Source organism: Stenella coeruleoalba (genome assembly GCF_951394435.1).
Source record: "Stenella coeruleoalba genome assembly, chromosome: 3".
NCBI lineage: Eukaryota > Metazoa > Chordata > Mammalia > Artiodactyla > Delphinidae > Stenella > Stenella coeruleoalba.
Genome location: NC_137148.1, coordinates 129264366 through 129279268, shown reverse-complemented (window position 1 = coordinate 129279268; position 14903 = coordinate 129264366). Strand labels below are relative to the sequence as shown.

Sequence of the window (14903 nt, the reverse complement as noted above, 5' to 3'; positions counted from 1 at the left end):
TGTTGCATGTAAAGGTTTATGTGCTGGGCCCACTGGTGCGTGGGTTAATGGCTGGAATAATTTAGTTGACTGGATTAAACCTCCTTATCCTTCAATGCCTAAGGAATTGGCCATATCTCGGGACATAACTTGTACCATCTCCCATTTCACTGCTTCCTCCTAAGGATTTCTCTGCTGATGGTGACACCTTAAGTTAAGGCTCATTTTTACTTAACTCAGCTGAGGGGGCTTCACAGGCCACCAAGAAGCAATAAAAGGATGAAGGAGAGGGCTTCAGAGGAGCTATGCTGATAGTAGGCAGCAAGGGGTGATAGTGATGGGAAGGCAAATGGTCCATCAAATCCAGTCCTCTCCTCATGGCCTCTTGTTCTCATCCTTTTACTATTCTGGACTTTCTGATGCCTGTTCCACCCCACTGTTGAGTTTAGACAGTGCACAGGGCAGACATTTTTATTGTTATTGCCTTTGTTGCTAGTTTGTTTTTGAAAGAGCTAAACTTTGGCTGTTTGGTGACTCTAGTGTGATAAGAAGCATGTTGATCCCTCCCTGGAAAACATTTGTTGACTCAGAGGAACTGCATTTACTACAACCATTACCTTTTATTTATGTTTGTCAGTCGCTGGGCAGCTAACTAGACTGTGGCATATGGATCCCCAAAGGCAGAAGAGAAAGACTCCAAATGCTGTTTGCTGCCCGAAAAGGAGCTCATATTTATGATTTCGCTTACCTCATATTGTGAGTTTAAACGTGGTAATTTTCAAGCTGGGAAAACAGTTTCCATTAACAGATCCTGGAAATGTACTCTTTAGTCTTGCAGATACCTTTGTGGGCCAACTCCTTCCCTTTACACATGCCCGCTCTCAAAAACAAAACAAAACAATCCAAAAATCCAAAAAAACCAAAGAAACCAAATGGACTCTAGGTTTGACGATACACAAAGTACTTTGGCCCCAAGACTTTTTTCAGTGCAGGGACGTACAGCCACTACCTAGTTTTTGTGACCCTTCCTTCTCTCTCTCTTCTACCTCTCCATTTTAAGGAAATATAGGTAGAAAGACTCAAAGTGGAGGTGGGTGTCGGTACAGGGACAAAGGAAACTGGGCGTAGGAAGAGAGGGTGCAGGGAACAAGTGAAAGAGAGAATAAAGATTGGTGTTACCATGTCCTTAATTCTCATTTTTGCTGTGAGCTGGGTCTCCTCAGATAGACTGTTGGCTCCCTGGAACACAGATAATGGTTCCTGTGTTTTGAGGCCTCTCTCCTGACAACATTTAGTACAAGTGCTCCATTCTGTGTAAGAGATTGAGAAAGAAATACTTTATTTCCCCCCAAATGAATGAATGAATGGACAAAAATTAAATGCAGTATCATCTTACGTGTTTCTAACTCAGCTGTCTGGCAAACTTACCTATCTGGAACATAATGGAAAAGGACCGGAAAGTGTGCAAAGAAAATGCACAGGGTCATGGGGTGATCATTGTAGTTGTTTTATTGAGGGCTTATTATGGGCCAGGCATTGTATTAAGTGCTTTGCATGCATTATTTTATTGAATCCTATTTGGTTGCACTTTCCATTCCTATTGCACTTTCCATTCCACAGACAAATACATAACTCGCCTACGGTTCTAACCCAGCTCTGTGTGACTCAAGTCCATGCACATGACCAGCTGTCCAAAGCTGGGGTACTGTATGCACTGACAAGCCCCCTCCAGTGCTCGCTCAGGCCCCACACTCGCCCAGTCATTTCTAAAACTTTTATTTTGCCCACAGCAGTGACACCCAAGGATCTCTATTCTCCAAGGCCACAGCAGAGCAAAGGCAGCAAAGGAGGAAAACCTCCTCAGAGGCCGTTTCATAAGATGCTAATTTACAACTTGACTCTTTTTTCCTTTCCTTTTTTTCCTCCCTCCCTCCCTCCTTCCATTCCTTCCTTCCTTCCGACAAAAATGATGGTCCTAGAATGATGATCACTTGGGTTCTGGTTCTGGCAAACTGTCCTATAATATGTGTTTTCCAGAAGATCCACCATATTGTAAACCAATGCCGTTGAAAACCGATAATGATAGTATCCTCAAGAAAAGGTTATGCACAACATGTTCAAAATAGAAGTTAAAGAGGTATAAATCTGACTGTAAAATAGTCCCTTCTAAAACTATTACAGGAAAATAAAAGCCAAGAACTTAGTAAGATAAGAACCGAGATATGTGCAAAATCCAGGGTCCTGGATAGCAGAGGCCATGCTCCAGACTAGCAGTAGTTTCCAGACATCTACATTTCATGGATGAGGGAAAAAATATAGTGCAGGTGGAAGAACTAACACAGATGTGTGTTAAATGTTAACTTTGCTAAACAAAAATGTTTAAAGAGAGCAACCACCATCTAGCATCACCTCCCTCTGATTGAACGGATGACACTGGAAGAGTCAAAGAAACAGTAAGGACGACATTTCAGAATGAATTTAGGCACATTGTCCTTATTTTCTTCTGTAATTTGAATAAAAAAACAGAACTGCAAGGACCTTAGCAAGGCATTTATAAAGGGCTCAAATATTGATGTTAGTTATGACATTTACTTGTTTGAGTAACCAGATCTCTAGCTGAACTTTTCTTATGCCAAATCCTGTGCTTGGAATCGAGAAAAACAAAGAAACAAAGAAACATAAAGCAAACAAACAAAACAGAATCAGGTATGGTCCTAATTCGGCAGAGTCAGAGTCATCTGAAAATTCCCAGATTTGGACAGATGCTCAGTATAAGGGTGGTGATGGTCCTGGGTCGTCAGGGAATGCAGCTAGGCCTGTAATCGCAGACATGGTGACGTGCATGACATTCGCTCCCCAAGAGGGCCAGTGAGCAGAAGACACCCTCAACTTCCTGAGCCCTGACCCTCAGCCACAGGAGCTGATGGGTCCAGGGGAGCCTTTGAATCAATGAATTATCTTTGGAAATCTTGGGGAGAGAGAAGTTGGAATTCTGGAAATATATTCTTTAGGATGACTTTGTACTCATTAAGGTTCAATATATTCAACTTTGCCCCTGTGAAGAAGTATATTATCATATACTTGCAGGGATTTTAAAGTTTGGAGAAAGCGAAAACAGCCAGGGGAGATATTTCAGATGATTTTAACTGGCCTCAACTTATGAAAAGCTAAAGATTGAATTCGGGCCCTCAGTTCTAAAGCAGTTGTCCATACTTCCACTCTTGCCCTCAGAACCTTGAATTCAAGCATCTTAGCAGTGTTGTATAAAACAGCCCTTGGAGTTGATGCTCAGCCCGCACTGATATGCTTGACTTCTCCTCCTCCAAAGGGCGCTTCAGATGTTTTGTTCTGTTTTGTTTTTCTGACTGCGCCTTGGGGCACGCAGGATCTTAGTTCCCCAACCAGAGATTGAACCTGCGCCCCCTGCAGGGGAAGCCGGAATCTTAACCACTGGACCGCCAGGGAAGTCCCAAGGAAGCTTCAGTTTTAATCAGACTAGGCTTCTAGGCATCCTGCTCTCCTTCAACCAGTGTGTTTCCTCCTGCTGCTATGCACGTGCATCTTCCTGTTCTCCTTAATTCTTTCTTAATATCTGGTTGCCCTACAATGCTCCTCATGTTTTCCTTGAACACTTGATTTCTCCTTGACCTTTCCTTTAAAATTCCCTGGCACCTAGCAATCAATTCATTGCTCTGCCCACCATTGTTTCATGTGTATTATTAGCCTTAGCCTTTCACTTGATTATAAAGCCTTTGGAGTAAAGAGTCGATGTCTTTGGGTCAGCTCCCCAAATATTTATGAGGGCCAATTAAGTGTCAAGTACTGTGCTAAGTAATTAGTAGGAATGAAGTTACAAACCTCATCTTTCAAGGAATGTACAGTCTAGTGTGGGAGGCGGAAAAGCTTCTCAATAGTCCATGGAAGGCTAAATCTGATTTTACAGCAAGGGGTATGGAAGTACCAGAAAAGAGAGAGAGGTTAGTTCTGATAGTGGGTGGAAGTGAGAAAACCTTCAGGGAGTCCTCTGTGCCAAGGGAAAAGGGATATCAGAAGCCCTGAGACAGGAATTACAGGGCCTGGGGAGGGAGTGTGGTCATGATGAGGGGAATTTCTGGGAGATGAAGTTACAACTGCTGAGTCCCACCTGTGAACATCCTTGAATTCTATACTAAGAAGTCAACGTTTTACCTGTGGGCCAGGGAGATATGGAAGGTGTTTAAGCAGGGAGGAGCCTCAGACCAGTAGCCCTTCTATATTAAGCATTCAGTACTAAGTCAATAGGCATCAATTAATTACCCAGTGTAATGACTCATGTAAGAGAAACAGACAACATCAAAAGTTGTAACCCTGGATCCAGGGATAATGGAGATGATAGGTCACTGCAAAGTAAACAGGGCTCGCTTGGAAACTTGGGATTGGTTGTCAGTGGAGGAGGAATTAGATTTATTCTCTGAGATGCTGGAGGGCAGTATTCGATCAGGGAGACAAAGCCACAGGGACACAGATTGCTGCTCAGTAGGGTGGCAAACTTTGGAGCTGTTAGAGCTCTCTGCAAATTGTTATTTGAAAAGTATTAATTAGGTAAGACATTGTTGGTGGGACGACTCCTTGTCAGGAAAAACATGGAGGGAATTCATGCATGAGAGGCAAAGTTGGGATTCAGTCAGTGGGTCCCAGGAGGCTGGTCCAATGAGCCACGCCAATTTGTGATGAAGTTTTTACTAATCACTGGGAAAATGAGGAAAGGGAGGGTTGCATAATCAGTTTCCAGAGAGCCGAAGTTTTCCATTGAAACGACAATCCTTTGTGTGCAACTGATGATTTGCTTTCTTCTTTTTTAGTGTTAACACATTTCTTCTCTTCCTAAATGATGTTGAGGAGAGACAGTAATTTTTTGTTTTGTTTCTTTTCGTATCTTTCCTTGGTGAGATAAAAAACTGTCAAGTGTCCCACGCCACCCCCATTTCCTTTTTGGGCATTGATGGTTTGTGATCTCTCTAGGCTGGGAACCACTGGGCTTCCAGGAGAAGAGGCTTCAAGGGGCTCTGCATCTGCCCTCAGGAAGGGGGAGTGTAGCTACTGATGAGTGAGATTTGAAGACATTTAGGGGGAGCCATGAAGAGTGGGAATTTCCGTGCACTGGATAAAGGTCAATATGCAAGCGAGTATGGTCATTCTAACTCTTCCTTCATGGGGCTGCGGGCTTCCAAGGCCCAGGGTGCTCTCTCTGTGCAGAAGGCCCAGCCATCTCCTTTCTCCCGTACACTTTTCCCTTCGTACAGCCATGGCCTGCAGAGGAGGAGGAGAACACCGCTTCTGCTGAGGGTTTTGGGGAGAAACCTTTTCTGGTTGTTTCTGTTCCTTTGTTGAGATCAAACCAGGTTCATTTTGCTGGGAGTGAGAGGCCAGAGCTTTGGCAAGAAACGAAGCTTGCTTGACCTGCCATGCCTGGGGCAGGTGGGGATGCGTGGTTGAGTCTAGGATAGGACTGGGTGTTTGGAGACCTGGGTCTGGACGGCACTCTCTTAATCGTCTCCCTTTTGGACAGTGGTCTCTAAGACCCCTTCTGTCCATAGTCTAGTCTGTGACATCGTCAGCGTGGACCATCTAAGGCAAACACCATCACTGGGCAAAAAGCGAAGGGTCCGTAGGACTCTTCCGGTCCAGTAGCTCGGGGTGGTGGGTGAAATGGGAGAGGTTAACCAATGACCTTCCAAGTGGAAGGAAATAAAGAGTTACTGGGGTTATATCAGGAGCCTCCATTAAAATGCAGGCATCCTCAGGTCTCCTTAAGGGTCAGAGTTGCCTTCACGGCTGTGGCCATTCCAGGTAGTTTCCCCTCTTGAGTGTACCCAAGGGACGGACAGTTCTGTGATCTTAGGAGCAGGAATGTTGGTCAGGCAGTGAGTCAGTCAGAACACAGAGGTTTTGTCTTTGTTTTCTAACTCTACAAAACAACACGAAGGAATTGGTTTAAAAGAAAAAAAAAAGCAAGAACACATATAGCACACTCTCTTCTCTCTCCACTTGGGGTTGGAGGAAGGAGTCCGAAGGCCTGATTTGAGTCCCTCAGTCATCTCTGATCAAGTTATCCTACAAGTCCTGTAACTATACCTAGTCCCTGCTGGCCTGGGACTTCCCTGGTTTTAGCACTGTAAGTCCCACATCGTGGGAACCTGCTCAGAGCTGGGCAAACCAGGACAGCTGGTCACCCTAACAACGGTACCTGAGTTTTCCACTTGTAAAATGGGAATAATTCTCTTGCCCCAGCTGCCTGTATTGTGAGAATCAAATGAGGTGACAGATGTGAAAGTGCTTTGAGATTAATTCTAGACAAATTCAAGTGGCTGGACTGGACGTGCCGTGAAAGCCACACCCCTGTGGGTTGGCACATGCTCTGCATAGCGCACTTTGCCGCTGTGGAACCTATTCATCTTTCAAGCTGCTAATGTATGTTGTTCTCTGCAGTGCTTCCTGTAATGGCCCAGGCAGAATGGATCTAGCCTTCCTTTCTTTCCTGCTGTACTTGCCATCCAAATACAGCAGACTCATGACTTCATTATCCATCATTTACTCCTCCAGCTAGACTGGGTTCTCTTTAATGGTAGGGGCCCTGCTCCCAGCATGATAGCTAACACAGTAGCTGTTTGATACATGTTTGCTGAGTGAAGGAGTGGTTTTAAATTTCTAAGATACATGTTATACCGCATGTTTCTTGAACCTCCAGAAACTGCATACTAGTTTTACATGTGTGATTTGTGTTTCTGGCCCTGTAACTTTCTTTAGGGTCCTGTGGCTAAGATTACCTGATGCAGCACAGAGATCCAGATGGGGACCTGAGGTCTGGCCCCTCCCGCCAGGGTTTCTACAGACAGAAAGCATTTCGAAGGCACGTTTGATCGCCAGGCCACCCCATAATGTGAGATGCAGGTATCACCAGTTCGTGGCAGCTCACAGTAAACCACATCTGGTCTCGTAACGTAGGACCATCTGCCAGCAGCAGGCACATGGCTCTGTGTCAGACACCTCGGAGATGCTTGCCAAAAGATAACGGAGGGAATGAATGAAAGTCTTCCCACCATTAACAGAGGGAGTGGAAACACCATTCAGGATGAGAGCCAGCCACTGGCCTCATCTTGGCCACCTCTGGTTCAGTGAAAAGAAGAAAAGCTGGGCTCGTTCTAAGGACTGGCCAGCGGAAGACAGATGTCAATGTGAAAAGAATGTTGGGCAGACCAGCAGGACTATTATTTACTTGTGGACTTCAAAATACATAAAGGTCATAATGTAGGAGAATGACCTCCTCCAGTTATAGAGAATGGCTCCTGGAGAAGAAAGGCACGCTCTGATCTCCCATGTCCCCACCCCGGGCCTGAACTTGTCTCCAGCGCTCGCGCTCTCTCTCTTTCTCTCTCTCTCTCTCTATCTATCCATCTCTCTCCTCCCCCTTTCCACTTCCACCTCCAACCCCTCGTCTCTTCCTTTAGCAGCTCTATGCCTAAGTATCTTGTATAATGGGATTCCATGAGAGATTTTCTATGAGAAAATGATTCCCTTGCAGAAAAACAGTGATAACACAGATGGAAAAAGGATGCATGAATTACCATCTCTTTCACTCTTGTACTGTATGCTTGCTGTGTCTTTTACCTGAAATACTTTTCTCCCCATCTTGCTCATAGATGTTCTCCCCACTGGTTCAAGGCCCTGTTCAGGGACTGCTGCTTCATGCTAGAGGCCTTGCTAGAACTTCCACCCTGGGAAAGGGCAAGGTATTAACCCCTACCTGCATGGTTTTCCCACGTTGCCTTACCTATTGATTGTTCAGTCAGTGGATCTATTTGTCCGTTTATCTGTCTGTCTTTATGGTACTTCCTCTCTTCTTTGGATTAATGTTAGTTGTTACTGGGTTGTATCTCCTTTCTTTCCTTCTCCCTTGACTGGAACAGCACTCAAAAATTTCAGTAGTTCACGCAAAAATCACGATTACTAGTTTCTTTTGAAAAATGAGAAGATCTGGCAATATTCCCATATGTCACTATTAGACCAGAACTGAGTGGAGGCCATCCCCTCTAGATAGGCATATACGCTTTCGTTCACTAAGTCCCCACCATGTCCTAGGATACCCCAGAGACTGTCACTTCTCCATCTACAGCGTAGTGTAATGGATAAGAGCACAGGCTCTGAAGCTGGACTGCCTAGGTTCAAATTGTGGTTTGGCCATCTGCTACCTGTATGACCTTTGATAATTTACTTCACGTCTCTGTGCCACTGATTGTTTATCTGTAAAATGAGGTTTTTTTTTTTTTTTTTTTTTTTTTTTTTTGCGATATGCGGGCCTCTCACTGTTGTGGCCTCTCCCGCTGCGGAGCACAGGCTCCGGACGCGCAGGCCCAGCGGCCATGGCTCACGGGCCCAGCCGCTCCGCGGCATGCGGGATCTTCCCGGACCAGGGCACGAACACATGTCCCCTGCATCGGCAGGTGGACTCTCAACCACTGCGCCACCAGGGAAGCCCTAAAATGAGGTTCTTAATAATACCTACGTCATTGGGTTTTTGTGAGGGGATTACATGAATTAGGGAATGCATATGCGGATTTAGAGGGTCTTGTCATATATAGCAACTGCTCAATAAATATTAACTATAATTATTATTTACCCTAAACTGTGGTTTTGTTTCCTCATGCCTCTGTTGAAAATGAAGAAACCACATAGGGGTTTCCCCTGGTCCATTTCATTCATTTTCTTTTCCTGGCCCCCGGGGGCATGTAAGCTGCAGTCTCTGCGTTAGATTTTGGGATCTAGTCTTGGGAGTGCCACTGTCATGATTTCTGCCTCTTTGCTTTCCTTAAAAGTACTTACTTTAGTGCTTTGAGGATACTATACGGGGGATGTTGGTAGAGTTCAGCTGCATGATCACGGTCATATACTTTCATACTGCTCCTAGGATAATCACTGGTAACAGCAAAAGGCACTATTAAGTCCCTTTAAGAGTTGGTTAATTTAATTTGTATTATATGGTCTATGCAACAGGACTAGTATTTCCTGGTTCTCTGAAGTAGGCAGAGCAAACACATCAACTGACTTGATAACCTGCTCATAAAGTCACAGTATACATGGAAGTTGGTTGGGTAGAAATCAGTCCATGTGATATGCAATCAATAGGAGTTTCCTACAAGGTAAATTTTTTCTTAGGTTCTGTGGGACAGTTGGCCCTTGCTTTACTGAACTGTACCTTGAATTATAGGTGGGGAGAAATAAAGAGCAGTAAGAGGAAAGAGACTGGAGTGGGGAAAAGTAGTGTTTATGGGACTCAAGGAGACTGGCTTGACTAGTACTATGATTTTTTTTTTAACATCTTTATTGGAGTATAATTGCTTTATAATGGTGTGTCAGTTTCTGCTTTATAACAAAGTGAATCAGTTATACATATACATATGTCCACATATCTCTTCCTTCTTGCGCCTCCCTCCCTCCCACCCTCCCTATCCTACCCCTCTAGGTGGTCACAAAGCACCGAGCTGACCTCCCTGTGCTATGCGGCTGCTTCCCACTAGCTATCTACCTTACGTTTGGTAGTGTATATATGTCCATGCCTCTCTCTCGCTTTGTCACAGCTTACCCTTCCCCCTCCCCGTATCCTCAAGTCTATTCTCTAGTAGGTCTGCGTCTTTGTTCCTGTCTTGCCCCTAGGTTCTTCATGACATATTTATTTACTTTTTAGATTCCATATATATGTGTTAGCATATGGTATTTTTCTCTTTCTGACTTAACTTCACTCAGTATGACAGACTCTAGGTCCATCCACCTCACTACATACAAATCACTCAATTTCGTTTCTCTTTATGGGTGAGTAATATTCCATTGTATATATGTGCCACATCTTCTTTATCCATTCATCTGTTGATGGACACTTAGATTGCTTCCATGGCCTGGCTATTGTAAATAGAGCTGCAATGAACATTTTGGTACATGACTCTTTTTGAATTATGGGTTTCTCAGGGTATATGCCCAGTAGTGGGATTGCTGGGTCGTATGGTAGGGAGGCAAGAATATACAGTGGAGAAAAGACAGCCTCTTCAATAAGTGGTGCTGGGAAAACTGGACAGCTACATGTAAAAGAATGAAATTAGAACACTCCCTAACACCATACACAAAAATAAACTCTAAATGGATTAAAGACCCAAATGTAAGGCCAGACATTATCAAACTCTTAGAGGAAAACACAGGCAGAACACTCTATGACACAAATCACAGCAAGATCCTTTTTGACCCACCTCCTAGAGAAATGGAAATAAAAGCAAAAATAAACAAATGGGACCTAATGAAACTTCAAAGCTTTTGCACAGCAAAGGAAACCATAAACAAGACCAGAAGACAACACTCAGAATGGGAGAAAATATTTGCAAATGAAGCAACTGACAAAGGATTAATCTCCAGAATTTACAAGCAGCTCCTGCAGCTCAATAAGAAAAAAACAACCCAATCCAAAAATGGGCAGACCTAAATAGACATTTCTCCAAAGAAGATATACAGACTGCAAACACATGAAAGAATGCTCAACATCATTAATCAGAAAAATGCAAATCAAAACTACAATGAGGTATCACCTCATGCCGGTCAGAATGGCCATCATCAAAAATCTAGAAACAATAAATGCTAGAGAGGGTGTGGAGAAAAGGGAACCCTCTTGCACTGTTGGTGGGAATGTAAATTGGCACAGCCACTATGGAGAACAGTATGGAGGTTCCTTAAAAAACTAAAAATAGTGCTATGTTTTTTTTTGTTTTTAATGTTCTTCCAGAGGAATAAATTTCATTCCCATGGGAATAGGGAATATGATTAAGAGGCCATTATGCTCTTCTTCTGCTAGATGTCTGTGCTGAGGAGGGATGAATAATATATGTAAATTTCCCTGCCTGACTTTCTTTTGTTTGAGAACTGCTGGCTTACTACCTCCATCTAGTTGGGAGGAAGTGGCTCCTTTGCTTAGGGATTCACCTGGGCCTTTGTCCCTTACTCTCCATAGAGAGATGCTGATTAGATACGATGATCCAGCCATGATCCCAGCCCACAGGGCCACTCATAAAACATTCCTGAAACAGGTGGCCCAGAATTTCCGTGCAAGCGCTCAACTCAGGACTACCCCTACCTTTTCTTTCTACTTCCGGACAAATGGATGGAAGCAATGTGGCTATTAGCCGAACGTTTGTGGTACCGAGTGTAAAGGGAATAAAGCTATACATTTGAACATTTCTGTTCCCTGGTATCCTGCAATTTCTGCCCCACTGCAATGAAAAGAAGCCAAGAGAGGTCTGGCCCAGAGAAGGCACTCACCACTTATTTGGATGGATCCCCAAACTAATAGAATAGATGGTGAGTGCCGAGGGGAAGCAGCAAGTTGAGGGGGAAGTTGACGAGCAAAGGGGATTAACATCCAAGAACTCCCGATGCACCCTGAGCTCTTCCTAAGTGATTTTATTTGTTCTCAAGACAATCCTGGGGAGCCTGTTTTAGGATCCCCATTTGGAAGATGAGAAAACTAAGCCTCAGAGGAATTAAATAATGACAGTCAACACTTCTTAGTCACTTTAGTGTGTGCCAGGCACTGTGGCACATTCATATGATCCCATTTAACAACCGCCGAAGTTTATGTTGGTGCTACCTTCAGCTGTTATATTTGGGAAAGTCAAGGCTTTGGGAGGCGAAGTGCCTGAGCGCCTTTTGTCATTAACTGGCAGCCCGTGATTCATACTCAGCCCTAACTTCAGGGCCCCAATGATCAGTCAGTGGTCCACACTGCTTATTGCTACTTTCCCAAGATCACACGGGTTGTAAATATGGGAGACAAGGTTTGAACAGCGTCTGATCCACACAAAGCACATTGTTTCCCACACCCACGAGCCCTGAGTGACAGAGCTGGGACAGGTATCCAGACCTTCCCTGTCCTGGTCTGCCTTTGTGTAACAGCAGCCGCCTTCTTAGAAAAGGCAAAAGGCTGGGCAAGTCTGGAAAAAAGTTGCTGAGGGGAGAGAGGGAGGGGGAGGGGGGGAGGTTGAGACAGAGAGAAAAGAGGTACTACTGTTGACAGCATCAGCCTCTTAAAGCAACATACAATTCGTGTATCAGCGGGAGAACGCAGTGCTTGGGCAGGCGAATCACAGCCCGCGCTGGGCTGCTGTTCTCGCGATCAAGGCCATTCATTTCCCGTGGGGTTCATCTCCCCAGATCCATCCTTGTCACCTTGCACTCTCCACATTCCTCCTGTCTCTCCTTAATGTGTTGCCCTGCCATTTACGAGCTTCTCCACCAGGCATGGTAGAAACGGAGCCCTAACAGGAGTAAGTGCGCGTCTGTCTTTGGGATGCCGCCAGGATCCTCCAAAGTAAATCTTGCACTGTGGAGCTGCAGCCTAGCCCAGTGCTTCAGGAAGGAGTGCTTTGGCTGTGGAGTGCAAATGGACCTGGTGTCTCATTTCCCCTGATGTTTCAGGATGCCACCTTACAAGTTGACAGAGGCAGGGGAGGATGCCTCTGTTAGCACGGAGGTGGAGGTGTGGAAGAAAGGAGGGTTTGGGAATCAGGATTTGTAGTTAAGCCCTGTCCCACAAGTCACTTTGAGAACCTGGGCAAAACATCACCTCTCTGAATCTTAGCTTCCTCGCCTGTGAAGGAAAATGATAATGCCTAAGTCAAAAAATGAGAGAGGGATGACTGATTGGACATCGCTAGGGTGCTGAATGCATTCGTTTCATATGTATTCACTTCATACGTCACAGTAGGTACACAGCAGGTATGAAATGAATACACAACTCCTCCCCCCGCCCCCCGCCCGTACACTTATGGTAAAGTCAGGCTAAAGTGGTCTGCTTTTCATTGTTGAACTCCATCAAAAGCTCTGCAGAGTTTCTGGAAGCATAAAATGCTTTAGGGGTGTTTTTGTTTCAGTCTGTCATGGGCAGGTAGGGAAGCTTAACAAGCAACGAGTGTGCCCCTTTCTGCTGTTAGGCAGGGGGTCATGATGTCAGCCTGTGATGTGACCCTGCCCCTTGCACTGTGTGCCTCCCCCAAGCAAAGAGTGCAGAAGGGAGGAAGGATTCCCTAGGGATTCAGGCAGTGTAGGCACCTCCCTTCGTGGAGCCTCACTTTTCTTATTTGTATATTGATTGGGTGGGACTAAGTTGCGTGTAGGTGTTGGGGGGAGGATAAATGATCTTTTTCCTCCAAATAATCATCCCTTCCTGATAGTTTCCCTCCTTATGTCCACGCTTGCCTCACACGGTTGGGAAGATCCCAACCTGGGGTCAGGCTGGCTGGGTTGAAAATGCAGCTCTCCAGTTTCCACACCAGGTCACCCTGGGCAAGTTCCGTAACCTCTCTCTGCCTCAGTTTCCTGAATTGTACAATTAAGATGAAAGCAATATTACCTTCCCAGGGTCGTTGTTAGGATTGCATAAGCTAGTGCGCATCACATACTTCAGAGAAGTGCCTGGGATGAGTCAGTGCTTGAGAAATGTTAACAATAGGTCTTAGCATCACCACTAAAAGGCTAAATCACGCCCCCATCCCCCGCCCGGGCTTGTGCGCTGGGTTGCTGCGCCAGTCTCCTAGCAGGCTTTCTTGGTACTCTCTCTGAGCCATCCCACGTGTCCTGACCCGAGAAGCTTCTGTATTGATGCAGCCCTCCTCTGGTAAACCTCCAGTCTCTTTTCAAAGACACACATACACACACGTACACACACACACTTTCTGATTGCCTCCTTGTCCCTCCCTTCTTTTTTTCTCTCTCCCTTTTTATCCCCTGATTCCCTCCCTCTCTTCCTTTCTCTCCAGCTCTTCTGAGGATACAGGCGAATCCAGCCTTTCTGCTTGGAGACCTTTGTCTCTGATCAGGCCCGACCTGGGTCACAGAGTTCAGGGGGTTACCATGACAACAAGCATCCCTGGCTACCCATCAGGAGGCAAGGACCAATTGAAAGGGACTGTCATTTCCCTGGGACATACTGCATTTATTCTCAGCAGTGGGCCCTGCACCAATACCATACTATGGGAATAGGGTGGGAGGGAGGGAGAGAAAGAAATATCAGGTTTTTTTTTTTTTTTTAGTGTGTTCTCTGTGGGGGTGGATCACAAGTTGTTCTCAGAGAGACATTTTATTTCTAATGCAGCCAGTGTAGGGGGCTGAGGGTGGGGCTCATGTGTACTTCTCATGAACACAGTTGGTTTCACAAAGAAGAAAAAAATAAGTTATTTGGCTCAAAAGTGACTTTCTGGTAGGTCTAATGGGAGGAGGATAGGGGTAGAGAATTAACATTAATGAGTACCCTCTGTGACAAGCACTTTATGTTATTTCATCAAAACTCAGAGCAACTGCAGTGAATTGTTATTACTCCAATTTTACAGAAGAGAAAACAGAGGCTCATAAAGTTATAGTGACTCACGAAGCTAGGTCAAACTGCTGGTAAATTAATGGCCCTTGACCTTGAATTGAGGCAGTTTGACTCCAAGGATCATGATTTTGACACTGTCGTTTCCCTGTCGTTCTCCCATTATATTAATCTTCCTTTTCTTCCCAAGCCACTGCTTCCTCAGAAAACACGTACATCTCTCTTCCCTGACGTCTAACTTGCCTCCCAGAGTGGACTGCTGTGCACCTCTAACAGAATCACTGAGCAGACTTGTGGAACTTGCACATTTCTGGACCCTACCTGGACCTGCAGAATCAGGAATCTCAGGAATCAGAGTCTAGAAAGGGGCATTTTCAACCAGCTTCCGTAGAAGATTTTAATGCATACTAAAATTGGGATATTGTTCTTTTATGGCAATAGATTCAACGCCACCAAGACGTCACTTGCTTATTTGTTTCCCAGTGACATTCTGGGTCAGGGTGATTCCCTAAAAGTGGAAAACCCTTCTCAACGGCCTTGA

General features: G+C 45.0%; 1 protein-coding gene and 1 long non-coding RNA gene across 5 annotated transcripts in view; one reads left to right on the top strand and one right to left on the bottom strand.

The window, feature by feature from the left end:
* Window positions 1-14903, bottom strand: part of GRIA1 (glutamate ionotropic receptor AMPA type subunit 1) — a 308859-nt gene that overhangs the window by 16971 nt on the left and 276985 nt on the right. The window lies entirely within an intron of this gene.
* Window positions 1-14903, top strand: part of LOC307183187 — a 222933-nt gene that overhangs the window by 102404 nt on the left and 105626 nt on the right. The window lies entirely within an intron of this gene.